Raw genomic sequence first — 27,346 nt, forward strand, 5'->3', positions numbered from 1 at the left:
GACTCCTCTTTATTTCTCTCGCTTGCTCTAAGTCAGCACTGCCCAAGTGCCCTTTGTGTGACAGAAAATGTTCTGCATCTGTGCTGCCCAATACGGTAGACACTAGTCACATGTACCTATCGAGCACTTGAAACGTAGCTAGTGCAACTACATTGGAAATGAATGGTATTTAATTTTATTTAACCTACATTTAAATAGCCAACAGAGGTCCTGGTGCTAGGTATTGGAATAACGTTCGCCTAAAGACTTTACGATCAATCAGCAATGGGAAGATTTCAAAAGACTGTTGATGATGTGGTATGAGGGAAGGACTGTGTGGAGAAGGAGGGTATCATGGTGTAGCCAAGGGGGTTTGTATGGGATTAGAATCAGTGAAGTAGTAGTACCGTCTGAGGGAGGAGGCTTCTGTGGTCCTATACCTAGAATTGTCAATCATCAAATCAGGAATTTGATTTGAATTCCCAGGGATGTGAGGGCCTCAGGGCTCTATAATGAAGCATAGATGTTGGTTTTGTCCTCAGCAATCTCCCAATCTGAGAGAGATGAACAAAGTAAAGAGTATGCTATGGACCTAAACACAATCATAAGCATTTAGGAGACTGGGAAAAGGATGAATGCCACAGACTGTATTGAAGGAGAAAGTTGTTTAAAGATGTGGTGTTTACATGAGAAAACTTCCCAATGAACAAGAAAGCCCTGCTCTTTTCTGGGCTGGGTCAAGGCAGCAGTTTGAGAAGGTGAATCAGATGAGGAGAAAAAGGGAGGAGGCCCTTGTGGGCTCAATGAAATGGGGTGAGGTTGGAAAAAATCTGAGGTTGAGCCTTTGCTCAACACATAAATATTGACTGCCCAGCACTGCATAGGCACTGTTTGGGCACACAGGATACTGGATAGGGTTTGCTCTCAGAGAAATTATAACAAAGACTGGCAAAGTAGCCCTCACTGAACAAAGATAAATAGCAATACCAAACAATACTCCAATAAAGTGTGTAGATGGGCAGAGGCAGGGAGAGATCCCTGTGGGCTAGGATGGCCAGGGTGTGTGGGATGGGCCTTGAAGAATTTTCCTGGGTGGAAAAGAGGGGGAGAAGAGAAGAAGGTTTGCAGGGGAGCTCCAGAACAACTGGAAGAGCTAGCAGTTCAGAAGTTAAGGTGGTCACAGTCAGAAGTGTGTGCTTAACCCAGAGGACTATGGAAACCCAGAAGACACAAAGTTCATGAGGCAGGCTTGGAAAATGCATTTTCTTGACAAATACAATGGAGTTAAAGCAGCCCTAGGCTGGGAGGCCAGCAGGGATGAGTTAACTGAGGCAAGGTGAGATGTTTCCACACCTGGGCAATGGCTGTTTAGACCGGAGCTCTTTGCCATATTGAGTGGCCTGAAAATGAAACTGCTCAGCTCTGACAGCCACTGTCGGCCTTTGAAACCAGGATCTGGAGTTCACTTTATAAGTGAGTTGCCACCCAAACCACTGCAGAAATTTCAGATGGGGCTTAAGAGATTAAACCCAACATCTCCTTTATGCAACTGCTCATAGTAATTGAAAGAAGGATTCTGAAACCATGGTTACTAGAGAGGACTAAAACTAAGACCAAAGGTGAGGATTTAGAATCCAAGAAAATAGAATGGGTTCAAGGTGGAGCTCACACTTATGCTTTGTATAAACTATCTGATTATCTTTGGTAAATGCATCCTTTTATGAAGCAATCTCAGGAGCCAGCATTGTGGTTCTTGCAACCCTGAAGCTTAGTGAAGAGCCTCAAATCCTGGGTAGCAGGATGGAATCCTGCTAAGCTAAAAGGAAACTAGGTTTCTGTAATAGGTATGAGATTTTTAGGTATGATTTTTACCTAGATTGATTCTTGTTGCCCAAAGTGGGCCTAATTATGGGAAAAGCTTGGAATCTACTGGCACATGTTGTTGCTGTAAAACAACAACAACAACAACAACAACAGCTTTTTTTTTTTACAGGGCCCAGTTCTTCGATTTGTTCTTTTGGGATGGGATCTCCATCTTGTACTCATAATGAAGGTCAAGACTGTTGTAGAGTGTCCTAGAATAGGTGACAGAAAGCACGCAATGAGGCTAATTCTCATTGTGCCAAGGGTGCTGGTCTATATGGAATGTGGTGGTCAGCTACAGGAAGCAGGGGTTTGGTCTGTCATTCCAAATGAGCAAAGCAGTTCCACACATGAATCTCTCATTCATCAAAGGGGGAAGAGGGAGGGATCTTGAGAATTCCTACCTTTTAGCTTCTTTGCCCTAGTACTGACACGAGGGATTCACAACTTTCCTGTGTCTCCCAATAAGCCATGTGTGCAGCCTGCTGTGAGATGACCAGATCCAGGACAGAACCCAGGGCATGAGACTCTACTGCGTGGCGTGGGGTGGGGGTGGGCACAGGGGAGAGCTGGGCTGAATTAAAAGAAAGGGCTATCTGAGAGAGAGGTGGCATTTAGTTAGAACCTCTGAACAGAGGAGAAAAATGTGGCACTGGAAGAATTCTTTGTCCCCTTTGGGTAAATCATTGTAATGAAAAACTTAAAATGTAGATTTAGGTTCCCCCATATCACTGCTCAAGTGGGCTTATCTTTTTAAGAATTTGATTTTTGAAACAGGGCACACATTCAGAAGAGTGCACAAAATACAAATGCACAGTTTAACATGGAATTACAAAGTGAGCACTGTGTAACCACCAGCCAGCTCAAGAAATAGGACATTGCCAGTATCCTGGAAACCCCACATGTCCCTCCCCAGTCATATGCTCTTCTCCTCCTGCTGAGGGTAATCACTATTGACTGAATTTGATGGCAGCAGCAGGCCGTCTGGAGCCACCGCTGCCATCATGCAGGCTGCAGCAGGGAGGTGTGGTGGGGGCTGTTCACTCCATAAACCCAGCAAGAGCTGGGACAAGTGGGAACCCCACCCCTTCAGAGTTGGGGTGGGAGCTCCCTGGGTGCCTCTGTAGTTGTCGAAGCCAAGGCTATGGACCCATGCATACTTGTGCTCTTGGGATTGGGGAGCAGGCAGGAGTCCCACTTTCCTGGGCATAGCTGCAGCCACCCAAACCATGGCTACAGATCTGGGCCTCCTGCTCCACAGAGCAGGTGGGAGCCCAGGTGCAGCTGCAGCTGCCTCAAACTGCGGCTGTGGACCCTGGCATCCCTGCACTACTAGGGGCCTGGGAAGGCACCCCTGCCCTTGCAGGCTTGAAAGTGCCTGCTCCTGCTGCCTGGCTTCTCCCTGCTGTCAGCACCTGCTCTGATTTCAGAGTAAAGTCAGGGCCAAGTCTGGGCACTGCCACAGCCCAGTCAAGCATGCATACACTCGGGACAGTGCTAACATGCCAGCACCCTGTTGCATCGGCCCCTCTGGAATTTGGGCACTGGCAAGCATAGGAGGAAAGCTGAGGGGGAGATGAGGGCAGCTTGGTGCTGACCTATAGGTGTCGCTTGGCACCTACAGCTTGGATGTCATGAAAGGCAGAGGGAGGCAGACAGGTTCCTGGGCGGAAGGGGGCAGGTCCCCAGTGAGGCCCCACCTTCAGGCCAGGGAGGGCCTGAAGGCTGGGAGCCAGGCTGCCAGTTCCATGGACCTGAGTAGAAACCTGCAGTGCCTTTTCTGGGCAGGACCAATCATCATGCACTTGCTCCCCTTTGAGGCCCATAAAAGCCCTGGGATCAGCCAGAGCTGAGCAGATGTCAGAAGATCAGCTGCAAAGAGGAGCAACCCACTCCAGGGCCTCCTCTCTGCTCAGAGCTGCAGAGATGATGGAGAGAAGACAGGGAGACAATGAGTCGACCAGGTGCAGAGAGGAGCCACCCACTCTAGGGCTTCCACTCTGCTGAGAGCTGTGCAGATGATGGGAGAACCAGTTGCAGAGAGGAGCTACCCTCTCTGCTGATGGCTGAACACTTGTTGGGATGACTTGCCTAGCAGAGAGGAACTACCCTCTCTGCTAGGAGCTGAACACTTATCAGGACACCCAGGCTGTGGAAAGGAGCTGCTCCCTGCAGGCGTCCTCCGAGCTGTTCTATTGCTCAGTAAAGCTCCTCTTCATCTTGCTCACCCTCCAATTGTCTGCATACCTCATTCTCCCTGGTTGCAGGATAAGAACTCAGACCCACTGAATGGTGAGGCTAAAAGAGCTTTAACACCAACAGGGCTGAGACATGCCCCTTGCTTGCCATGTTGTGGGTGAAGAGAAGGAAAGAAGAGCTGTGGTCCTTTGGGGAGCCCAAACCTGGGAGCTTCCCAAGGCAGGGCTATGACTTCTTTGAGGCCCTGCAATTCTTGGCATCTTCAAGCTTTCAGGCACCACCGTGTTCTCCGACGCCAGCTGTGGAAGCTGCTTGTGGGTTTCTCCTCTTTGCAGCTGATGATCTGACATCTGCTGGTATGGCCACAGCCTCATAGAGAGCTGGCGCCTATGCTGGTACCTGGAGTTGCCCTCCCTGCTGCAGCAGCCAGCATGTCTGACTGTGCACAATGGCTGGACCCTACACTCGCTCACACACCTCTCTCCATTCCATGCCTGACTCGCCCTTGGCAGGTATGGGACCCAGACTAGTAGCACGAATCCAGCACAACCTGCCAGGCCAAGTGGGTAAGACAAGCCCAGTGGGCAAGAGCAAAACTCAGGCAAAGGCACCACTAGCCACAGAGGTTTCTGGCCAGAAAAATGATACCCCAAAGATCCCATAACACTTTTATGACCATCACTTCCTTGGGTTTCTTTATGAGGTTACCAGCTATTTACACGACCCAACAATATGCTAAGTTCAATTTTTGATCTTAGAGTAATACTGTATGTATTCTTTATTTTTATTTTTTAGGACAGGATCTCCCTCTGTTTCCCAGGCTGGAGTGCAGTGGTGCCATCATGGCTCACTGCAGCCTCGACCTTCTGGGCTCAAGTGATTCTCCCACCTCAGCCTCCCCAGTAGTTGGTACCACAGTTGTGCACTCTCACACCCATCTAATTTTTTTTCTCCCCGAGATGAAGTCTTGCTCTGTTGCCCAGGCTGGAGTGCAGTGGCATGATCTTGGCTCACTGCAACCTCCGCCTCCCGCGTTCAAGCAGTTCTCCTGCCTCAGCCCCCCGAGTTGCTGGGATTACAGGTGCGAGCCACCACACCTGGCTATAGTTTTGTATTTTTAGTAGAGAAGGGGTTTCACTATGTTGGCCAGGTTGGTCTCGAACTCCTTACCTTGTGACCCACCCACCTCGGCCTCCCAAAGTGCTGGGATTACAGGCATGAGCCACCGCGCCTGGCCAATTTTTTTTTTTTTTTTTGAGATGGAGTCTTGCTCTGTCGCCAGGCTGAAGTGCAGTGGTGCGATCTTAGCTCACTGTGACCTCTGCTTCCTGGGTTCAAGTGATTCTCTTGCCTTAGTCTCCTGAGTAGCTGGGACTACAGGTGACTGCCACCTTGCCTGGCTAATTTTTGTAATGTTTTTTAGTACAGACAGGGTCTCTCTATGTTGGCCAGGCTGGTCTCGAACTCCTGACCTCAAATGATCTGCCCACTTAGGCCTTCCAAAGTGCTGGGATTATAGGCATGAGCCACCTGGCTCCGTCTAATTAAAAAAAATTTTTTTTGTAGACATGGGGGTCTCATTATGTTGCCTAGTCTGGTGCACATATTCTTTTATGTTTTCCTTCTTTCACTCAGCATTGTACATTGTAAGGTTCATCCATGTTGATGCGGATAGTTGTGGTTCTTTCATTTCCCTTGCTGTATAATATTCCATTGCATGACTATTCCACAATTTATTCATCCAGTCTACTAGGAATGGCCGTATGGGCATTGCTATTTTCTCTTTGAGCTCATCGCTTTCTCAGCAGCTGCTGGCTCTCTTTCAGCAATGGTCATGCCAGCAAATTATTGACTTGAAGTTCAGATGGAGACTTTCTGGATTGTAATGAAGAGTGGGCATTGAGAAGGTGTTATTGATCACTTTCCAAGTAAGACAGCATTGACAACAAACAGAAAGGCTCATGGTGTCTCAGACACCAAGAAAAGTTCTGAGTTGCTACCTTGGTAACTCCTGAATTTTCACTTGTTTCAATTTCATCAGCATTTGAGAAAAAATTCTTTGTATTACTGCATTCTGGTTAACAAATTATCAAATAATAGTTTAAACCTTTTTTGTTGGTGGGACACATTAATTCGGCAGACTTACTTTGCACATCCTTCAGTGTTGTGTGCATTCTTTAAAACAGCTTTCTCTCATAATGACATAATCAGCTAGAGGTGACAGCAATAAATGCCTCATGTTATTTCAGGTTTAGCCTTCAAAATGAGAATGAACTAAAAGTGGAAAGAACTTTAATATATGCATTCATTTATGCTGGCATTGACAAAGACTGATGCTTAACATCAGCATGTCATCTGTCATAATAATAATGATAATTGCTAATGATTATCACAACCATGGCAACAACATGCTGTCATCTGGATATGAAATGATGCTGCTAATCCAGAGTCAGTAGACTATCTCTTTTGAAATTTTTTTTCCTTCTAGGATTGGGGATAATGTATGCTCATCCATCCTTGCTCTCTTGACTGACCTCCATTAGGAATCTCACTTAGAGCCGGTCATGGTGGCCCATACCTGTAATCCCAACACTTTGGGAGGCAGAGGCAGGATGATAAATTTGAGCCCAGGAGTTCAAGGTCAGCCTGGGAAACCTGGTGAGACCTCATCTCTACAAAAAAATAAAATTAAAAAATGAGCCAGGCACAGTGGTGAGGACCTGTAGTTCCAGCTACTAGGGAGGCTGAGGTGGGAGGCTGGGTTGAGCCTGGGAGGTTGAGGCTGCAGTAAGTCATGACTGTGCCACTGTACTCCTGCCTGGGAGACAGAGGGAGACCCTGTGTCAAAAAGAGAAAGAAAGAAAGAAGGAACGAACGAAAGAAAGAAAGGAGAGATCTCATTTTAGGCAGGCTGCCTTTGACCAGATTTTATTCTGACTCTAACCTAAAGCCGAAGACAGTTCTAACACATCTAGAGGTATTCCTGGACCACCTGATATGAGAGAAGCTATAAGGGAAGGACAGAGCAGTAATCGTGAGCTGCTAGTTTATTTTGGCATCTACAGCGACAATAACCATAAAATGTGTCTTACTTAAACACCATAGAGTGATAAAAAAAGAAATGATTTCCTTAAACATTTTCCTGGTGGAAAACATTTTGGTCAAGGATTTCTCAAGCTCTGACCTACTTCTGCCTACTTGAGATCTTCACTTGAATACCTTGTTGGTTCCTCCAGCTTCAATATATTCCAAAACTAGAATTGCCATGTGTCTGGTCTGCCAAATACCAGCTATATTGTTGTCCCAATAGCACTAATAACACCTCCTTTTATTTCTGAATGTGTGCCAGTTTGGACAAAAAGTGATATGGGCATCGTACCCAAAAGGAGCATATACCCTTCCTCTCCCAACTTCCCTCCACATCCCCCAGCTCGCTACCCCACTGATGACGCCTTTCTCAGTTACTGCACCATCATTCTTCCTGTGGCTCAAAGTAGAGCAGGAGAATCACCCTCTCTCCTCAATTCTTGTGGGTTCTACCTCTGCAACCTCTCCAACCAAATTCTTCTCTCCAGTTGCCTGCCACATACACCATCACCTCTTGCTTGGGCTATTCCTTGCAGCCTTTCCCCTGGTTCCTCTGCCTCTAATCTTGCTTCTTCAATTTGATTTCCACCCTTCTGAGCCACAGTCTGATCATGCCATCCCTGCCTAAATCCCTGCAATGGCTTCTCATTGTCATTGGATGAAGTCCATGGCCCACAGAGCCCATTATGGCTAGCCTCTGGCTACTACCTTAGGCACTCCTCATGTTATCCTTTCCCTTCCAGGCACTCAGAACTTCAGGTGTTAGCAAGCACTGTGCCCATGCTCTCTCTGAGTCACTGCACATACAACTCCCCTGTTCTGATATATTTCTCTGTTCAACTGGCTTGCTTGCTCCTTCATATTTTAGCTTAGTTGTTGCTTCCTCCAAGAAGCTTTGCATAACCCGTTTAGGCTAAATTCAGTGTTCCTGCCTGGTACAGCTTGCATTTGCATCTTCCTTATTGCAGCACTTACCACAATTTATTCTATTACTTTCTCATAGACTATATACTCTGAATGGGTGGGAACTATGTCCATCTCACTCATTATTGTACCCCAGCACCTGGCTCTGTGCATAACACATTCTTGGTGCTCAAAAACGATTCATCAACTAAATGGCTAACACTCAATCCAGGGTATCTGAGCTACAGTACAATGAGCTTCCTCTGTGCTGGATGGGTAAGATTCTTCTCTTGCCTTCCATAATAAACTCTTTAAGCCATTCATTTTGTACTATATATACTATAAAAATCACATGTTATATGATACAATATTATTTATAGAAATATTATTTATCAATAATTGAAAATTAAAGGTGCTGTTATTGTGAGAGTGCTAGTAATAGAATTTAAGAAAAAACGTCAAAAATTAGTAAACACAATTGTCCTTGGATAGGGGCTTTGGGATTTTTCCTAACAGAAAATCTGTCCTGTATCCAGGTTGAGTCCCTCAAAGGCAGAACGTAGATGGTCACTTTAGTATGGACTGCAACATTAACTAATCTGTTCTCCTAAGTAGAAATTGGAAAGAGATTTTCACATGTTCACTCTCTTCAGCACATGTACTAAGAAAAGAATCTCAAGGCATATGTACCACCCCTGCCTGTCTCAGCAACCTGACATTTAGGAAAAGGGTGTTAAAGATCTATAAACTTCTGGATAGCTCCAGGCTAAAATATCTGTACCTTATGCTTGTTCTTTAAACTCTTGTCAAAAGGATCCAAGATCCGGCTGGGCACACGGGCTCACGCCTGTAATCCCAGCACTTTAGGAGGCTGAGGTGGGCGATCACTTGAGGAAAGGAGTTCAAACCAGCCTGATCAACATGGTGAAACCCCGTCTCTACTAAAAATACAAAAATTAGCTGGGCCTGGTGGCACCACCTGTAATCCCAGCTACCCAGGAAGCTGAGGCAGGAGAATTGCTTAAACCCAGGAGACGGAGGTTGTAGTGAGCCAAGATTGTGCCACTGCACTCCAGGCTGGTGACAGAGCTAGACTCCACCTCAAAAAAATAAAAAACAAACAAACAAAAAAGAGTCTAACATCTATGGGGTTGGGGTGAAAGGGCAGCAAAGGACCAAATGGTGATTAATGAAATAAGTGCTTTGTTGGGTATTACCCTAAAATCAAGAGATGTCTTAATGGTAATAATCTTTGTTTTTGTGTTTGTTATTTACTTGTTAGACCCACTGGCCTTAGAGTATCTAATAAACCTTGGCTTGCATTGTGTGTAATTACTACAAGTTGATGGAATCACACACCGAAAGAACAGAAAGACCAAAGACTTATCTCTCAATCCAAACTCCTGCCACCCAGAGCTTTTGCCTCGAGTTTCTGTCTTTTTCACCTCTTCTCCTCCAGTTTCAGAGAGTCTCCACCATGTAGTGGAAAGAGTACTGGTTTTGGAGTCATTAAGCCCGCAAAATACTTATTGAGTACCAGCTAGTCACTAGGTACAATTCCAGTGCTGGGCCCTAAGTAGGCCAGTCACAGAGACATAGGTTCAAGTCCCAGCCGAGGCAGTTTCTAGCTGAGTAACCTCGGGCAATGTAGTCTCTCCAGCCACCGATGAAATGGGTAGTAATTTTTGAAAGGAAATTCATAATACTTCTGCCATACCAGAAGTGGGAGTTGGTGGGTTCAACTGGAAAAATGAATACAAAGTAAGAGTCTGACAGTGTTTTGACATAGCCAGCAGGATTTTGATAAATGATGCCATTTAAAATAACCTGGGAATTTCAGTTTCTGAAGGAAGTGGGCACAGTTTGCTATTCTGTGCCTCCTCATCTTGATCAGAGGAAGAGTGTGGCTGATGGGGGAGAAGGGTAGGTTGAGACTCAAATACTGCTACTCAAATCCCAGGCACAGCCATAATGTGAACTTATCATGCCACTTTTCTCTCTTCAGCTGAGATGTAGTATAGTCCTGGCCAATGAGACGGTATTTCAGACTGCCTCACTGCAAATAAACACTCCGGTTGAATGCACAAAGGAGCCAGGAACTATGATTTCTTCTAAAGAATGTCCATCTGTGATTAATGACCAGTTGTTCACCAATGCATTCAATAAGGACATTCAGAAACTTCAATCATGAGTGTGCTTTAGACGTTCAGTGAGTGGTTGGATAAAGTACAAAGATAGAAAAGACACATCTTGCGGAGACTGTTCACATCTTTTGTATTTCACAGAGGGGAGCCAGATTCAGTTAATTCATTCTCTTCTCCCTGCTGCTGCTCCTTCTCTTCCCCTTCTTTTCTGCGACTTCATCATTATTATCATCAGTAGTAGCAGCAGCATTAACTCTTACTGAGAACTTGTTATGGTCCAGGTGTTGGGCTAAATAAGACCTTTATGTGAGTTTGAGAAGCCTGTGTATCTCTTGTCAATCCGACAATTCAGAAGAGGATTTTGAGCTGGAAATAATACTTCGAGAGTTGGAGTCTGTATTCGTTTTCTAGGGCTCCTGAAACAAAGTACCACAAATGGTGTGGCTTAAACAACTGAAATTTATCGTCTAGCAGTTCTGGAGACTGGAAGTCCAGGATCAAGGTGTCGGCAGGATTGATTCCTTCTGGTGGCTGTGAGGAAGAATCTGTTCCATGCCTGTCCCCTGGCTTCTGTGGTTTTCTGGCACTCTCTGGCATTCCTTGGTTTGTGGAAGCATCACCCCAACCTCTTTTCTGCCTTCATCTTCACATGGTGCTCTGTCTGTGCATGTCTGTCTCTGTATCCAAATTTCCCCCCAGACTGTTAGGACACCAGTCATATCAGACTGGGGCCCACCCTCACGACCTACTTTAATTTGGTTACCTCCATGAGGACTTTGTTTCCAAATAAAATTACATTCTGAGGTACAGGGGGTTAGGACTCTAACATATATATATATATATATATATATATTTTTTTTTTTTGGTGGGGCACATTTCAACCTCCAACAGGGTGATAGGAATAAATGAAATTATTACGAAGAACACGTAGATGGAAGAGAGGACTGAGAAAAAGAGGATTTCCAAGAGTATTGTTTAATGCCCGAAAGATATTATGAGTAAAATGAAGCCATGGCTCCAGTAGCAAGGAGAGTGGGGGCGAGTGCCTGATCTCAGGCATGGTCCACAGCAAGACTTTGTTGGGTTCCCTTTGATCATTTCTTGACCCAGCCTCACAGGCACTTGGAAATATTTTGTTCACAACTGAATGAAGCCAAAGGATTTCCTTGCACTAAAAAATAATTAATCTTCATTCTAGAATTGTCAACAGAATTTAATCAATTCAGTTTTTTTTCCATGTTGAAAACACTCAAAGAACATAATGGACATTCATCCTAAAAAGATCCTAAGAGCTTCTTCATTTTAGTCAACACTCAAGGGAAAATGTTTACAGTCACAAAGACAACATGTGTCATTACTGGAAAGAGAACTTCAACATTCTGTTTCCCAGAATCTAAAACTTGCATTTGTAACAAATACAACTTTGGGGTTCAATGCAATCCCTTTATTGGTTTAGAAATCTGCAGAGATCAAGATCAGTTTAAGGGTTCCTAGAATAAACTCTGGTAGAAAAATTTCCCCTAATAGATTGAGTTTTATCTTGAATTAATAATTCAAAAGATACAATGCATCTCTAAATAATCTATGAATAACTTAGTCCTGAACTAATTGAAATCTAAGTATGAGTGAAAGCATTATGCTTTGTGGCATATACTTTCCCAAATGACCTAAATGTCAATTAGAAAAAGATGAGTGAGCTTCCCTCCAATCTTGTTCTGTGTCTGAAAACTTGCATGAGCCACAGCCATGTGACAGACAGAGCTGTTTCTTTACCAAAGACTGCCGTATTTCCTGCATTGTCAGTCATACGCACTAAAACACGGCCTGCAGCAGGCTTTAATTACCATGAAGGCACCACCTGTCTTCTTTTTAGTGCTTAATCATGAAACATATCATGGTTTACAGTACAGTGTGTTTGAAATACTATGCTGAGCTGCGGAATCACAGAATCCACAGAGGAAGAGAGCCCAGGGTTCAGAGAAAGCAATGTGGCTAGGGTTAACCTAGTAAATCCTATTCCCCGAGGGCTGTTCTAGAGGGACCCAGACTAAAAACTGTAGATGGTATGAGAAGAGAGGGGTTTGGGATCAGCCTAAAAAGTCCCATAGGGAAGCATAAATCTGACTGTCATGTAGGATTATGGTACTCCTAAGAGCTGGGAGACTGTGGAGGCTGACTGAAGGAAAGGCTTTGTGCTTTGGTGGCTGGAAGCTTTTGTGCAGCTCTGTGAAGCCTCCTTTAGTGCAACTGCAGTCTGGGCTCTATGGGGCTGCAGCTGTGCAACCCTCGAGGGGGTGAACAAGGCAGGGGAATAGGAAGGAACTGAAGACAGAAAGAAGGCTGATGTGGGACCATGTAGTCAACTCTGGCCATTCACGGCAACTTCCAGATAGGAGAGGACCTCAAATTATAACAGGTGACAGCTGTCTACATTGCTACAGATAGTTGTCACTGGCCATTAACAATGACTACACACACATTCATTTGAGTCACATCTCTTTCAAGAAGCAACTATTCTGGGGTCCAAAATACTTGTATACCCTTTAGTTCTGCACCTTCATATTATGTAAACTAGTACTCCCCTAAGTAGTTGAACTTAAGGGATGCTAAGAAGGGCCCCAGATATCGTCTCAGTATCTCTCACAAGAATGCAATCAAGATATTGGTCAGGTCTGATTTCTCATCTGAAAGCCTGACTAGGAAATGATTTATTTTCAAGCTCACATAGTAGTTAGCTAAATTCAGTACTTTGAGAGCTATTGCATTGAGGACCTCAGTTTTTAGCTGGCAGCCACCCTCAGTTTCTTGCCATGTGGGCCTCTCCAACATGGTAGCTTGCTTCATCAAAGCGTGCAAGCCGAGAAGGCAATAGAGAGAGTTTGGTAGCAAGAAGGAAATCACAATCTTATGTAACTTAATCATGGAAGTGACATCTCATCCCTTTTGATATATTCTATCGGTTAAAAGCATGTTACAAAGTCTTGCCCACACTCAAGGGGGAAGAGCATTATAAAAGGGCAGAATACCAGGAAGTGGAGATCACTGGGGGGTCATCTAGAGGTTGCCCACCACAGGGAAGAAAGTGATGGCAGATATCCATTGTTTTTTTTCTGGTTGCTATCCATTCCTCCTTCTTCTGGTAATTATACCTAGATTTTCCTTTGACGAATAGCCCCCTCCACCATTTCCAAAGTGTTTCTGGCAGTCTCAGCCCCAGGTGTCGGAAAGTGACTCAAGCTGGAGAATCAGCATATCACATGTCTGGGTTCACAGTAATGAGTTTAGAAATGGACATGTGATCCAACAAGGACATGTGATCCAACAAGGACATGTGATCCAATTGGACATGTGATCCAATGAAGAGCAAGGAAACTTTCTTGGAAATCCTGGAAAGATAAGCGCTATTTTTCAGATTGACTTAAAACTAGAGAGGATCTAGAAACTGGAGCTGCTGCCTCTGTCTGCTAAGATGTGAAGCCCAAGACTGAAAGTAACATAGCGGAAGAACCGAAAGAGATGTTGAGTCTTGGTGCTATTTGTTGAACCAGTCCTGAATCCAGCTGTGTCGTAAGTGAATTATTCCTAACGTGATTGATCCAGTTTGGGTCAAGTTTTCTGTGATCTACAACTGAAGGGCCCTAATTGACACAGGAGAAGAAACTCTTACTTGACACATTTTAGGGTCATGAAAATCCTATATCTCTTCTGAAGACAACTTTTGCATCCTCCACAATTTATTCAGAGTTGACAAATTATTTTACCTAGAGCGACAGATTTAAAATACTTAACCCATAAAAAGTTTTTCTAAAGTGCAGCAGTTTTTAAAATTTAATTTAATTTTTTTGAAACAGGGTCTCACTTTGTTGCCTAGACTGGAGTGCAGTGGCACTACCACAGCTTAATGCAGCCTCGACCTCCTAGGCTGTCACTCTTCCCAAAATACACAAGTTTTGAGATACTTTATCAAACCTTCCCTCAATGATGAAATAACTTGCATAATTATCACTTTCCTTCCATCTTTAACTTTGACTTTGTTGTATTTCTAGTAGCCTAAAGAGAAACAGGGCCCAGAGATATTAGAATTTTAGCCATCTACACATATTGTATAGAAGTTTATAGCTTCTCTTAGAGCAGATTTCTGTCTAATACACTTAAAAATCAAGTCATACTGCAATAAAATGCCTTTATTGATGCACATGGCATCCTTTGTAGATTCTAAAACCCCCTTATTTACTCTTACTCTAGAAATAAAGGACCATATATTAACATTTGAATTTACTTCAGCTTGTGCTAGAGTCTGTTGTTGATTTTGCCCGGGTTCTATGTTAGCTTGAAGGTTGAATGTGTGAATACACTGTGTGGGAGCACACACCAACTGGTTGAGTGGTAGGGCCATTAGCAAGAAACAAACAGACATGTAGTTTAATAAGCCACCAATATTCCACCAATGTTCAGGCTGTTGTTATTTTTATGACACAGTAAGGTAGTACCTAAAATCTTTTTTTTTTTTTTTTTTTTTTTTGAGATGGAGTCTCACGCTGTTGCCCAGGCTGGAGTGCAGTGGCGCGATCTCGGCTCACTGCAAGTTCCGCCTCCTGGGTTCACGCCATTCTCCTGCCTCAGCCTCCTGAGTAGCTAGGACTACAGGCGCCCGCCACCGCGCCCGGCTAATTTTTTGTATTTTTAGTAGAGACGGGGTTTCACTGTGGTCTCGATCTCCTGACCTTGTGATCCACCCGCCTCGGCCTCCCAAAGTGCTGGGATTACAGGCTTGAGTCACCGCGCCCGGCCTAAAATCTTATCTCTGAATACAGTTCACTTATTTTCAGAGACAAGATGGGGATAATGGTTGTACTGCAATCGTTAAAGGAATGGCAATATAATTTCAGATATTAATATTTGAAATTGTATTTACTTAATAAGCATATATTGAGTATTTGTGCTGAATGCTCTATAAAATGCTGGTACTTAATTTTTAACGATGCTACAAATATCGTAGTATAGTAAGTTTCTATGGCTAAGCCTGACATTAATTTATCAAGGCATGCTGAAGAATATTTGATTATTGGATATAGTGCAATACCAAAACTATGTAAATAATAGGCACATCTGGTTCATGTAATTTAAGAGAGGTAAGGGTAGGGAATGTTCCCTAGACAAGTTCATTCATCAGCAAAGATATATTTTGCCCTTACTACATGTTAGGTCCAAGGGCTGTTACATACAGTTGGGTAGTTTGTACACTGCACAAAGGTACCTACTCAGGAGGGTAAGTGGGCGCTGAAACTAAGTCTTCCTTATATTTGCCAGACATTTGCCCTGGTATGGGAGTGGTTTCATCCCAGGAGAGAGTGATGTTTCTAACTTGCTAATTGGCCAGATGTTCCTCTGCTAAGCTGAGTAGGATGGAAGGAGTGAGCATCATAGAAAGATGTGGCTACAAAGAGGAACACACACATGGTTCTTGCCCTTTAGGAGTTTAACTCAAGCATGGGGTTAGTTATGCAAACTGAAGATCATGATAAAATGTCATAAAGACTAATAATGATTTTGGAACATATGGTCATGGCCTTGGAACTATAAGTTGAGGAGCATGGTCCACAAACTTTTATCTTTCTAATTTGTGAATAGAATAGAGTATTAGAAACTGGTACTTGTGGCTTTCTGGTTGCCATAGGCATGTATATAGTGTAAAGGGAACAAAAGAGTTGTTGATAAATTTGACTTGGGGAATGAAAGGAATTAGAGAGGATGTCGAAGAAGTGGTATGTTGGATCTGGATCTTGAAGGGAAATAGCAAGTGCAAAGATTAGTGAAGTGAAAGCACTTGGTCCATTATAGGAATGGTAAATAACTGCTATGGCTTGAACTTGGAATGTGTGAGAGAGGGCAGAGGATATATAAGACTGAGGTTATAGCAGGAGTGATTAGGAAGAGGTTTCTGGGACAAGCTTTGGAGTATGATAATCACCCTTTATTCACAGGGAGTCAGCCCAGTTTTTAAAGCTGGAGAGCATCATATTTTAGAAAGATCAATGTGGGTGAGGACACATTAAAAAGAGAAGATCTGGAGGAGGGGACATCACTCAGGGTTATAACCTCCAGGTAAGAGATGACCAGTGTGAATCTTGGCATTGGCATTGGGGTTGGAAAGGATGGAACTTAGATGTGAGACAGCTCAGAGATACAGTCTACAGGCTAGTCTACTGTTAGATGGGCATTGTCTTATTCTACTTGGGTTCTATACCAGAATACCTTAGCCTGGGTAACTGATAAACAACAGAAATTAATTTCTTACAATTTTAGAGCCTGGGAAGTCCAAGATCAAAGTGCTAGCAGATTCAGTGCCTGTTCCTATAGCTAGTATCTTCTCTGTGTCCTCACATGGTGGAAGGGGAGGGAAGCTGTCTTCTCTCTCTGTCTCTCTCTCTCTCTCTCTTTTTTTTTGAGATAGGGTTTGCTCTGTTGCCCAGGCTGGATCAGTGGCACTATCATGGCTCACTTCAGCCTTGAACTCCTAGGTTCAAGCAATCCTCCCACCTCAGCCCCCACAAGTAGCTGGGATTACAGGTGGGTGTCACCAGGCTCAGCTAATTTTGTATTTTTTGTAGAGACAGGGTTTCACCTTGTTGCCCAGTCTGGTCTCAAACACCTGGGCTCAAGTGATTTGCCTGCCTCACCCTCCCAAAGTGCTGGGTATACAGGCGTGAGCCACTGTGCCTGGCCCAACATCTTTTATAAGGGCACTAATTCCATTCATGAGGACAGAGCGCTCATGGTTTAATCACCTCCTATATCCTATCACATTGGGATTAAGTTCCAACATATGAATTTTGGGGAAACACCAAAAATTTCGGGGAGACACCAACATAGCAGGGGTAGAGAAAGAGGTAGGAAAGAAAGGTTAACAGTGATGCTTTTTGTGCAATAGTGTCAAAAAGTCTCACTACAGCACAAATTGTGAAAACAATAGCATTTTTATCATTTATTACTTAGTTAATTGTCTTTGATAGCTCTCCATCCAATGGTAAGAGAGAAAGAAACATAAAGTAAAACAACAAAAAACTTGGCCAGGTGCGGTGGCTCATACTGTAATCCCAGCACTTTGGGAGGCTGAAGCGGGTGGATTACAAGGTCAGGAGATTAAGACCATCCCAGCTAACACGGTGAAACACTGTCTCTACGAAAAATACAAAAAATTAACCGGGCGTGGTGGCACGTGCCTGTAATCCCAACTACTCGGGAGGCTGAGACAGGAGAATTGCTTGAACCCAAGAGGTGGAGGTTGCAGTGAGCACAGATCGTGCCACTGCACTCCAGCCTGGGCGACAGAGCGAGACTCCATCTCAAAAACAAAAACAAAACAAAACAAACATACACACAAAAACAAAACTAAAAACTTTGGTACTAACTAGAGAAATCTCAGTTTCTTCCAAGTTAAAATAGTTCCTTTCAGGTTAACATCACCTTTTCTGGTTACATTCAGGCTTTCAGGGTCTTTTCTTTTTACCCTGCCCACGAACCCCCCAGCCCCCTTATATGGGTGCAGAGCAAAGTTTATCTGTCATCACCATGATGGGAAGGGCCTTTCCAGGTCTTGGCTGGTCCTATTGTGAGTGCCCTGACTGAGCTGGGCTGGTCCCTGGGCCTGGGGACTTTGTGCTAGTGTCCCTGGTATGCTCGGTCATGCGTGATCCTTGGGGTCCCCTGTTGCTTCTGTGCACCATTTCAGCCATATCCTTCCAGTTCAAAGTCTTTGCATTCTTCAGTTTCTGTGTCCAGATCTCAAGGCTCTTCTACACTATGGCTGTTCTCAGAACCTCTCTGGTCCCCCTTGGGATAAGCAGGAACTCCTGGAATCCCTGCATACATGGGGCAGCCCTTGGGAAACTGGAAACATAGTTTTAGTCCCATATGCCTGATCTCCTCCCTCATTTTTTCTAATCTGTAGCTCAAGTGCCAGATGAATGTGGAATTCTCTGTGAGGCTGGTAGCCTCCTAAAGGAAAGCCAAGCCAAGGTCCTTTCTGTTTTGGGGGCCCCAGGAGCTTATCTGGATCTTTTATTGCACTTTGCCTCCTGTTTCCTCTTTGGTTTTTGGCTCCGGAGTTGAAGGTGTGTGTAGGTACTCTAATATCTCAACTCCTGCGCCACCTTCTCCAGCTCCTCCTTTCAACAATGTCTGCCTGGCTAGCAAGGAAAGGAGCTGGGTCACTAAGAAATACTCAAAGAGGTGTTTGGATGGGTGGGTAGGTGATGGGAGGAGGTGGCAAAGGTTTGGTGGGGGTGTGAAGGAACAATTAATTCAGCCTAGACAGGTTGACTTTGAGGTGTCTAAGTATTCCAAGACATCCTGCATTTGACAGTTGGGGGAAAGAGGGTTTGGAGATCAATAGGGATTGTGGCCAGAGTTACTGGTTACGGGTGCTTGAGACAATGGGAATGGATAAGTTTAAGGAAGGCACATAGGAAGAGGAAAGTGGGCAAGAGCAGTTAGAGGAAGAGGAGCTGGAAGAAATGTAGGTTAGGAGTGGTTGGAGAGGTAGCAGGAGAAAACGGAGATAGCACTCACTCTCGGGAGTGAAGCCTGAGCCCCAGTCACATACAGAACCCACAGACCTTGCGGGCTTCTTGGAAGGCTCAGCTCACAAAACCTCACTTAAAAAAATTCTCTGAAGTTCATCTTGCCTTTCAAATAAGAGAGAAATATATTAGGCAAGCTGAGATGTAAACTGAATTATTGATGTGGTGGCTTTTCAAAGGGAAGGCAACATTAGCCTTAGGTATAAGGACATCTTTGGTTTAGGGAAAGCAAGTCCTACCATGACCTACCTTTGTAACATTTTAAATTTCAGTTCACATTTTAGCACCAAAAGACCAAAGCCTACACCTGAGATTTTGCACTTGCAAAAAGGAAGATCACCTGGAAGAACAAAATAGGAGACTCCTGCTCCCAGTAGGCTTGGGTCAGGAAGATGGCCGTTGGCATAATTGTGGAGTAGGAAGATGGAAAACAACTCCCAGAGATCCCAACAGCTGAACACGTGCTTGGGCAGTGGCTGCAGGTGAAGTCGTGGGAAGGCAACTCATAAAGGGCATTAATCAAGGTAAAAGCAAAACGAAAATGAGGTTCTTTGGGGCATGGTGTGCGGGAAGCAACGGCATGATGGGATCATTAGGAGAGATGCCCATGACTCCCCTGCCCAGCAGGGTCTCTTGTCTCTGCAGGGGTCCCTGCTTCCATCTCCTAAGGTGCAGGCAGAGAGGGCAGAAGCCAGGATCATCAATGCCCAAGCAGGTGAGTCGAAGAGTGCATGCTTCCTCTACTATGTCGTGATATAGATGGAGGCCAGGATTTGGGGGCTCTGAAACACATCTCTCCCAGGCCTGATTGTTAGGAGAGGACTTAGGCAAGGTGTGGGCAATGCTGGTGCTTCACCCTTCCTTGTTGACCAGACAGACCCAGAAGGGCCATTTGTCAAAACAAAGAATATCTCTTCCATGGGTGAGGCAGGTGTGGCTGCCTGGATGTGAATGTGCTGCACACCTTTCCCATCAGCAGATGTCTGAGACCCTTCTCCTCCTGACTTTGCTGGCCTGAGCATCAGCCTGTGAGGTCCAGGACTCAGAGTCCAAGTCTTCTGGCTCCTAGGCTGGCACCCAACCTAACAACAATTTCTGTGCCTTCACATTTTCATCTCTGCAAGGAGGATAGCAAAAATAGCTCTCAAGTAGGGAATGACGACTGCATTTGAGAACAGGGCAAAAAAAAAAAAAAAATCTAAAAATTGAGCATCTCGTCACTAGGCAATTGTAACATGTTTTGAAGATTATGACCTAATCAAAATTACCCAGGTATTCTGCTCTGGAAACGCTCAACAACCAGACAGGATGTTTTTGAATGCAATAATAAAAATTATCTCTAGGAGCAAAACCCACTGAAACTTAAACATTCCTGCCAGAGAAGGAGCACTCTCCAAGTCCTTCTCAGCTTATACTAAAGAATTCCACATAATTCATTCCTGTTGTGGTAGTTAGTAAAACCTTACAATATACACAGGTCAGAGCCAATCCAAAGAAACAGAAGCAAAAACAAGAGGTAGTTTTAAAAATGTTCTTCAAAGAAGATGTAGATGAATATATGGAAGAGATATTATAGTTATTATTTACTAAACAATGTGAAGCTTTTCTATTTTATTTTCCTTTGAGAACTAGGCTTTCAAAGAAATATTCCGAGACTTTCTAGCACCTATCTTTCTGTTATTAGGATGACTTACATTACACTGTAATTTTACACTTTAAAAAATATTGTCATTTAGAAAAATAGCAATTAATTATAAGATGAAATGTATAGAATTATAAATTTCAATTAATTGTAAGATAAATGTTTTGTAGACTATACAACAGAGCAATAAACATTGCATAGGTGTAGTACTATACACATTTCAATTAGTGATAACTTTCACATTTCAAAAATATTTCAAAAACTAAAATATATTTTAGTAAATATGATGCTTAAACTTTTTGTTTTCTACTTTGTAGGTTATTTTTTCCACAGATGCATTTCTGATCCTAAATAATCATTTACATGAATTCAGAATTTTTTGATCTCGGTAACTTTTTCTCCACATTTCTTGAATAATTTATTTAACTTAAAATGCTTAACAGAATGTAGATTCTTTTTTATTTCTTATATGCCAGGCATGTGTCTAGATTATTTAAGAGACAAATTAGGAATATTTTCTTTTTTGTTTCTCTTGAGGAGAAGATGTGTAAGTGGCGGCCATGTTCAGTGGGAACTCTCAGGAAAACTGCTTGTTTCTAGTTCTAGGACATACTTGCTCACCTTGGCCTGCCATGCCTAACTGGGGTCATAAACCATGTGACACTGGTGTCCACCTCACATAGCACCCCCTGCCAACAGGACTAGATGCCAAATGCTGACATCACCTGCTGCCATGATGTTATCTATAGTTTGTTTCTTTCTTTCTTTCTTTCTTTCTTTCTTTCTTTCTTTCTTTCTTTCTTTCTTTCTTTCTTTCTTTCTTTCTTTCTTTCTTTCTTTCTTTCTTTCTGTTTGTTTTTGTTTGTTTGTTTTTGAGACAGGGTCTCACTCTGTCACCCAGGCTGGAGTGCAGTGGCACCATCTCAGCCTACTGCAACCTCTACCTCCTGGACTCAAGCGGTCCTTTCGCCTCAGCACCCCAGTTAGCTGGGACTACAGGCACATGTCACCACGCCCGGCTAACTTTTGTATTTTTTTTTGTAGAGATGGGGTTTCAGCATTGGTAACCAGGCTGGTCTTGAACTCCTGAGCTCAAGTGACCCGCCTGCCTCAGCCTCCTAAAGTGCCGGGATTACAGGTGTGAGCCACCGCACCTAGCCTATGTTGTCTGTAGTTTTATTAAGGACGGACTAAGGTATGTTGGAGTAAAAAAAAAGTGGATTTTGACATTGAAGGTTTATTTCTTGCTCATCTCCATCATGGGTTAGCTGGGGGCTCTGCTCCATGCTCCTCATTTGGGGATGTATACAGAAGGAGCAGCTACCACCTGAGCTGCTCTGCATTAATTAGTGTCTAATACAAAACTAAAGATAGCTCAGGTGGCCTCATTTGGCCATTAAAGTTTCTAGCCTGGTGGTGACACGTGCCACTTCTGCTCACTACTCATTGATTGCAACAAGTATCACAGCCCCACCCAGCCATTAGGAGCCAGGAGGTACAATCCTACCATGTGCCAGGAAGGTGGGAATTCAGAAATGCTGGGTGAACAGCATTAATGATGATCACAGTTGCCCATGCAGCGTGCATCTCCTCTTTCTCTTTCCTAGGAGATTGCTGACTTAGGTTAGTTTTCTATCTGTCCTCCATGCTTCCCATTAATTTAGGCAAAGCTAACCCCATTTTCTGACCACAGGAGTGGACTTTGATGCACTTAAGCCAAACAAAATAATACAAACTAGTTGTGATTGGTTCAGGAAAGAACACGAGATACAATTCAGGCTAATGAGATGCTATGCGAGGTTTGCAGAGGCTTTTGGGAAACTTTCTTTTCATTCCTTTAGGACATGTTCTAGGAGTAACTCCCTTGCTTTTCTTGGATGTGTGCTAGAAAGTGTGGACATCCAACTGTGACTGGCAGCCACTTTCTGACCAATGGGAGATCCAGTCTCAGGATGGAGCAGACACCACGCATGGTAGAGCAGAGAGACAGATAAAACCTAGGTCCTTGATGAAATGATTGGCCACTGGATCAGCCACAGTTAAAGACTGCCTACCTTTGGACTTCTGGTTATCTCAGGCCAAAAATGTCCTTTTTATTTAAAGCACTTTGAGCTGGGTTTTCTAAGACCTAGCAGTCTCAACCATCCAAACTAATAAGCTGAATTAACTAGATTTCCTGTCATGTCCTTCCTGCCTGATTGGTAGCCCTTGACTCCAATTTGGCCTCATTTTCCGTACCTTACTGGCTGCCTTTTCCTCTAATCATAGGTCACTTGGATGTAAAATATATATTTACTTCAAACTCCCACTATCACATGCATTTCTTTTCTTACTGACTTCATGACCTTCAAATATGGCCTCATAATCATTTACTCTCTGCCAAGTTCCTCCAACTACTTGGATCACTCCTAGCCTGTCTTGATTAGCCACCTCCACACTAACGCCAAAAAAGGATGCCAGTTGTTCGATATCTCTGCTTCTTAAAAAACGTGTCCTTTGTCTTGCTAAATTGTGTCTTCCCTACACACTGGTTGAAAACAAAGCAGCCCACCTGGTCACACACTCTAAAATACAAAAGGTCAGTGAAGCAGTCCTCCACTGTGTCAGTGCACATACTGTCACAAGGAGCGTTGTGATTTCAGGACATGCTTCCTCGAGCCCTAACTTGGGGCTGCACTATTGAGGCCTCAGCAAACTGATTTAAAGCTGCTACTGAAAAATCCCATCACATCCTATATGTGAGCTGAAGAGTGACAGTGGGGCCAATTTCTACCGCACTTGTTACAGCAAAAGGTAGAAGCCCCGGCACTGGGGTGGGCAGGGGTGGGCTTTTTAGATCCATATTTCAATGGGCATATTTTAGGTGAATTCTAATAGGTACAAAGTTAACACACTTTGCATGTCTCCCATCCTGGCTCATTTGCTGCCTAAATGTAAGAAGCTATGCCAAAGTAACTTACTCAAGTAGTTTGGGGGAAGTCAGGGACAAGGCAAAGCTATGAGTAATCTAGGAAAAGGAAATATTCTAGGGGCTGTTTGGAGCTACAGGGAGTGGTGTATTGATGTGACTGGACATGTGGAGTTTAAATTGGCCTTTTCTGAATTATTAAGAGTTTCTGATTCATACCACGGAAGACCTGAACTTTTTAGATTTACTGTCCTTGTATCCAACAGGGATGATTCCAGAGAGATTTCTGGCAGGTTCTACAAAAATATTCTGAGACTGACAGTTGCTTTGGGGAATAAAAGACAGCGTGTGTCTGCTTCTTTCAGCCCCTCTTCCTTCTTTCTGGCTCATTTTATCAAGTCATGCAAAGCTTTCACTAATACAATTGAGGCTTATACACTGTTAGAAGAATCGCTGTCTTAATGAACATCATTTAAGGAAGAGAGGAAGAAAGAAAGAGGCGAGGGACAGGGAGAGAGAACAGAAGCCTGTTATCTTGCTGGTTTGGCTTGCTCTCATCCAGAAGGCTGACTTTCCGGCAATGGGAAGGAGGATGGTTCAAATTATGGTAATTAGGATCTTGTGTGGCAGCTCGTGATGTGCATTTCCTTCATTTCATTGTTTCTCTTCATGTTTGTTGGAAGACCAAATAATACACTTCTATGTTTGTGCCAAAGGATTATTCTTGGGATTCAGAAGACGAATGGCCATCAGAGAGCATGTCTGGCCCATGTTTCCGGAAAGGTTTTCAGTGGGATGAGGCAGGTGGCTTAGTAGAATCAGGTGACTTATTTCTAGGGGACTTTAGAGGCTTTAGAAGAAAATAATAAGATTTTAAGAACATCTCTGTGGATCTGTTATCCAGGTGCTAACCACCTAGTTGGATTATTATTATTTTTCCTTCTTCCTGCTACACATATTTTGTCTTCCAAGAGGCTCAAGTTGTAGGAAAAGCACACAGGGAGATAGGTATAGCTCATTTTCTTATCCAATGGAGGCTGCAGTAATTTCTCCTATTAGAACAGCAAATTCCCTCCAACCCAGACCTTGGTCTTTTCCCATCCATTCTGCGATGTGATTGGCAACATCTCACTGATGACACAGAGGATGATTCTTTCCAACTGCCAGTCAGTCACGGTGCAGGTTACCTTTAAATTCACTTTATATTAAACAAGAAAAGAAAGGAACTGCTTGAAACACTGAACTGCTGGATTAGATGGAAATTCTTGTAGCCTATTTTAACAGAACCATAATTTCCAGCAGCTATTTTTGAGAAGAAACTATTAGAGAAACATCGGCTCTTGAATTTAATGTGATCACAGACATCACTAGCTGTGTGATGAACATCTGCTTTTAAAGTGGGGCTTACACTGACAGTAACCCTACTTCTACTTCTTTGCTATCAACATCAGCCCTATGGCTCCAGTTATTCAACATCATTCCCCATGTGACAAATTTACATAGCTTTCAATTTATGCCTTTTCTGGGAAGGTCTGTGGCAACTTTGCCCATGTTTTGATTGTTCTTTGAGTCACAAATAGCAGGAATACCAACGCTATGCATTCATCATGTGCCAACGATGACAACATCAAGAAGCTTCAGGTCTGGGGTTCTCTGGTCCACCATCTCATTTTGTGAAAGAGACTAGGGTTCAAGAGACCTCCCCAAAATTTGTTGTCTATTTAGAGCACGTTTGTTAAGAGAATGCAGAGGCTTTTTACTGTGTTTTATTGAAGTGTAATGTGTATTATACTTCTGTAGTACACAAGAAAAAGTGTGCAGATCATATGTGTATGTTCAGTGAATTCACAAAGTGGGACATCTGTCTAGCCAGCACCCAGCTCAAGAAACAGCGCCAGTTCCTTCATGCTGCCTTCCCATCCACACCGAGCCTAAGAGTCATCCCATCTTGACTTCTAACACCTTAGACAAATGTTGCTTGTGTTTAAACTTTAGATTAATGGGTCTAAAAATCCTTAAACCAGTTCTCTTTCCACTACCACAGTTTCTTTGGGCACCACATTCTCCTATGGGAGATACCACAAAAGAGTTAGAGTTTCAAAAGTGAGACTGGGAAGGAAAACTACATTCGATTTTGACATCAGATTTTCATCCTAATCAAGTTGTCAGCTTTATAATCTTCCATAGTTAGAGACAAGGCTACTAGAGTTAAGTTGCTAAAAAATCAAACCAAAACAAACCCAGCTCTTGTCTGGTCAGCTGTGAGTGCAGGTCCAGCTGGTTGCTGCTTGGTCACTTTAATGACATAATATTCTGTGAGTGTGAGTTCAAACCATTCTTTAGAAAAACTTATTATGTTTTTGTGGCTGCTATTGATTTTTACCCTGACATATTATTATTCTTGACAATATTGCTTTTAAATCACTGACATCTTAGTAAATCCAGAGTCAGAAATATCACTGGACTGCTTTTAAAATTTCTTCACAATGAAAAACCAGCTTTCTACATCTTATTTCCTCTAATGCAAAGCTAGCCTTTCTGTTCGCCTGCTTTCATGTTGATTTAAAAACTTGGTTTTCTATTACAAATGTTTCCCACCTCTCCTCTATTTTTCCCCTCTTTTGTCCAGGAGGCAATGTAAATCTACATGCTTTATTAACCACCCAGTTGTGCAAGGACGTTCTGACTGCATCTTAGAAATGCTAGCAGGCCAGGCGCAGTGGCTCACACCTATAATCCCAGCACTTTGGGAGGCCAAGGTGGGCAGATCACCTGAGGTCAGGAGTTGGAGAACAGCCTGGTCAACATGGTGGAACCCTGTCTCTACCAAAACTAGAAAAATTAGCTGGGTGTGGTGGCAGGTGCCTGTAATCCCAGCTACTCAAGAGGCTGAGGCAGGAGAATCGCTTGAACCCGGGAGGTGGAGGTTGCAGTGAGCCAAGATCATGCCATTGCACTCCAGCCTGGGCGACAAGAGCTAGACTCCATCTCAAAAAAAAAAAAAAAAAAAAAGCTAGCAAATAGCCAGATCCAATGCAGACTGATGGTCAGCTTGCAGGAAACATCAGATTTCCATCTTTTGGTCACACATCCCTCTTTGCACAGTCAGATACTTCCCAAGGCAGTTTTTTATGTACTAAGAGAAAGATAAGTGGATGCAGAATTGAGTTTACCAGCTATCCAAACTCTTTCAGCAAATTTGTGGATCATCTCATTTTTCTGCTCTGTGAGTTACTGAATATGAGAAAACCAGAATAGATCCTCCCTGTTTGGTAAGTGAAGGGGTAAAGTTACAGTAGCAAAAACAAGGTACAGGAACAAAGTGCTTGGGGGAGCTCTCCAGGAAACATTATATACAGCCTGGTACTTTCTTACCCAGAGGCAGCAGTCTCGAGGAACCGTAAGAGCCAATAGTGACAAAGCTATTTAGTCATGGATAGTACCATGTCAAAGTGAACTAAAATAAGTAGCCGTGACGGAGATAATTAATTCATCTGTAATAGAGTCTGGACTCTCGGAGAATTCTAACAGTTTTTGGATTAAACTGGGTGAGAGACTTGTTATGGCTTCCAGGCCAGAAGCTGGCCAGAAAGTAGTTTGCTTAGAATTTTTGTTTCTATTTTTATTGGCTGTCAACATTCTAGCTAACGAGGAGGCTACCAGCACACACTTCTGTTCATTTTTCCTTCCGAGACACCTTCCTGAGTGTCTCTATCCATTGGATGCTTGTAGAGAGTAAGCCTTTGCCCTTGTGGGGTGAGGGAAAGGAGAGAAAGTGGGAAAGCAGGGATGACACTGATAAGAAATCTCTGTACCTTTGATTTCGAATGGGAATGTGATGCTTTTCTTTCATCACCAGTATTGAAACCTTGCTGTTTTGAACTTCTTAAAGATCCAATATCTCTCCACAACCTATGGAGAGACTGGGAGTAGGGAAGCTCCTTCAGGCAAACTCTCAGGTCCCCCCTGAGAGCATAATATCACAAGAAAGAAAAACCTGAAATCATCCTGCAGCCACAACTAAAGATCTCTTAAATGC

At 43.5% G+C, this 27,346-nt stretch overlaps 1 protein-coding gene and 1 long non-coding RNA gene across 5 annotated transcripts in view; one reads left to right on the top strand and one right to left on the bottom strand.

The window, feature by feature from the left end:
* The window catches only part of LOC105475341 (LHFPL tetraspan subfamily member 3), a 571,391-nt gene that overhangs the window by 87,504 nt on the left and 456,541 nt on the right, over positions 1-27,346 (bottom strand). The window lies entirely within an intron of this gene.
* Positions 23,053-27,346, top strand: part of LOC105475339 (uncharacterized) — a 53,489-nt gene continuing 49,195 nt past the window's right edge. Inside the window, exon 1 of one of the 2 annotated variants that reach the window (XR_011622067.1) lies at positions 23,053-23,192. This is a non-coding gene — a long non-coding RNA (uncharacterized lncRNA). The remainder of the gene's footprint in view (positions 23,193-27,346) is intronic. The other variant, XR_011622066.1, reaches the window with a different exon arrangement.

The sequence above is a fragment of the Macaca nemestrina genome, chromosome 4 (genome assembly GCF_043159975.1).
Source record: "Macaca nemestrina isolate mMacNem1 chromosome 4, mMacNem.hap1, whole genome shotgun sequence".
NCBI classification, from domain to species: domain Eukaryota; kingdom Metazoa; phylum Chordata; class Mammalia; order Primates; family Cercopithecidae; genus Macaca; species Macaca nemestrina.